This window comes from Pinus tabuliformis, chromosome 8 (genome assembly GCF_031772625.1).
Source record: "Pinus tabuliformis cultivar Carrire ecotype Pingquan chromosome 8, CPIR1, whole genome shotgun sequence".
In the NCBI taxonomy this organism is placed as follows: Eukaryota; Viridiplantae; Streptophyta; class Pinopsida; order Pinales; family Pinaceae; genus Pinus; species Pinus tabuliformis.
This window is the reverse complement of record NC_142294.1, coordinates 1,142,488,162-1,142,490,737: the sequence shown is the minus strand read 5'-3', so window position 1 is coordinate 1,142,490,737 and position 2,576 is coordinate 1,142,488,162. Positions and strand designations below refer to the sequence as shown.

The following is a 2,576-nucleotide window of genomic DNA, read 5'->3' as shown; positions in this document are numbered from 1 at the left end:
CTAACTAACACAGTACCATAAATAAATATACATTTCTAGTATGATTTTAATGCATGATACATAGTAAATATACCAAACCAAAAGGAACAGGAAGTAAGGAAAATTTAAACATCACAGTAACCGTATTAAATTCTGTAAGAAAACAAATAAACTATTCAAGGTTTGCAGCCATCAGGGTTAATCAAACACAACAGTATCGAAAACCTTGTTGCTATATATATATATATATATATATATATATATAAAAGTTAAACAGAGATGAGAAGCCCTCGCCATCTAACTATATAATTCTGATCAGAGATTACAACCCTCGATACAGTCGAGTTACAACAAAATTCCTGTAAAGATAATTTCGATTGGCTATTCCAATGAAACCCAGCCTTAAACATTAACCGGCTGTATTGAAACTGTGGCCGTCTCAGTCAAGGGGCAAATGACTTAAAGCATGAAAGCAGGGAACCAAGAAAAGGTAGACCCCAGACAAGGGTTCTTTCCTTAGTAGAAGTCTTCAAGAGGAAACACACCTGGAGAAAAAGGGAAGTTGGTCGTTAGGCTGAGCAAAGGTTCACCCGCAGAAGATAGTAACCAGGTCCGGGTTAGAGCATACATGTACCACAAAACCCAGAGCAATCAAAAGAAACTCTATGGCATGTATGTAAATTACAGGAAAAACCCAAATTTAGTGATATCCTTCATACATGTAGAGGAGCCGCATGCAAGAAACCCGAACCGAATGGGGTTCACCTGTAAAAGCACAACCACCACTGGTCATGTAAGGTCTTCGCAACTCGGGCAGGCGAGCGACGGGCGCGCGGCATGGCGGGCGCACACGGGTGCGACGAGCGGGCGGACAATGCGACGGGCGGGCGCTCCTTGGTGCGACGAGCGGGCGGACGTGCGACGGGCGGGCGCTCCTTGTGCGACGAACCTCCGAACTTGTGCGACGAACATATGTGACGATATGAGGAACACTTGAAAATATACTAAGTGTTGGCTCTTGTTTATATGTGATGGCAAAGTGAAGCTAGGCCGACGTATGGAGGTGCACATATGGGCGTGTTATGTTGGCTTATGGGGTCGGCCTTAAGGCTGGACACCCCCTCCAACCACACGCAAGGATGTGTATAAATACAAAGGACTTGAAGCTCATTTGGCATCAACGGTTCATCCAACAAACTCGCATATCTCTCTACGCATTGAGCAGGGGTAAAAGGGCACAGATAAGTGCGTATAACTCATGCGCTCAAGAAGGAAGTGCGCAGATTTACCAGAGGCAGTCGTAGGTTGACAAAGTGCGGTTTTGAGGTGGTTGTGTGCAGAACTTAGAGGTGGAGTTCTTGGTGTCTCGGGTGAGCACCCTCCTACCGTATGAGGTTGGCACATGTATTGTAAAGGCTGTCTATGCCTTGGCTGTAAATTATTCTAAGTATAGACTTGGAGTTTTTCCAAGTATACTTGATGATGTATTATTGAAGAACTGTTATAATATATTATTGTTGGGCAGACTGTTCAGGAGTTGCCCCTCCCTTTATACTTGCTTGCAATTGTTGATGTTCTTGGTTAATTGCATATGGATAATGAATGAGTATGGGCTTCATTAAGTATAAAGGATAAATGCATTTTACTTGGTTGCGAAACACAAACTAAGTAAGGACAAGTGAATTAGGCGTAGTCCATGTGCACGAGTATTGTTAAAAAGAAAGTGTTCGGTGGTGCCGCACCTCGCCGGCACGGTTGAAAGACCACCGTAGGCTTGGGGGCGTGACAGGTCAGGTTTAGAAATTCAGTCTCAGAAGAAGAAGTCACTGAAAGCCGATGAAGGGGTAGGAAGAAAAATAGAACCTTTGAAACCCTTGACCCCAAGTGTGATTGGTAGTTGTGCAGCCAAGCCATATCTTCCTGCAGCAAAGTAACAACAAGAAATTTAGCCCATGCAATGGAAAAAACGATGGCAAACAGAAGACAATATGACCAGCAACAATGGGCTTCCAAAAACCCTAACCTTACCTCAAACGTGAATGCGGGTAAATTCAGACTCGCCATGCCAGATGAAGTTTTAAGTCTCACAGAATGGCCGGTCCAGCATGAGGATCCAACCCCTGCAAGTGTCAACTCCAGCACCACACCCTGGATGCAGAGAGAACTTCAGGAGGCAAAAGTGTGAATGGCGCTGAGCGACAGGCGGAGGTCGGGGGTTGGTTACTCTCGAACCGTCCGAATAGATCCCCACTGTAAGGTCCTTGACTACAGGCGCGTTCGGGCGCCGAGTGAAGTCGCCGTGCACGGGCGCGGGCGCACGGGCCAACGCAGGCTGCATGACCTGTGGGCGGGTCTGCACGACAGGCGGGCGAGGCTGCACGACGAGCGGGCGAGGCTGCATGGCGGGTGGGTTTGCACGACAGGCGGGCGGGTCGGCACGACGGGCAGGTGAGCGCACACGGGCGGGTGAGCACACACGGCAATGCGACGAAAGTATGCACGACAAATGCGACGATAAGGGGAAACGCTTAAAATGACTAAGTGTTGAACCCCCACTTATATGCGATGGATAATGGAGCAAGGCTGACTTGTAAAAG

At 47.2% G+C, this 2,576-nt stretch overlaps 1 long non-coding RNA gene across 1 annotated transcript; it reads right to left on the bottom strand.

The window, feature by feature from the left end:
• Nucleotides 1–690: 690 nt before the first annotated feature.
• On the bottom strand, nt 691–2,208 carry LOC149239378 (uncharacterized). Its single transcript, XR_016245448.1, has 3 exons — nt 2,008–2,208; nt 1,843–1,899; nt 691–744 (listed from the first exon to the last, which is right to left on the bottom strand). It is a non-coding gene; the product is annotated as an uncharacterized LOC149239378 (long non-coding RNA).
• Between the last annotated feature and the right edge of the window lie 368 nt (nt 2,209–2,576).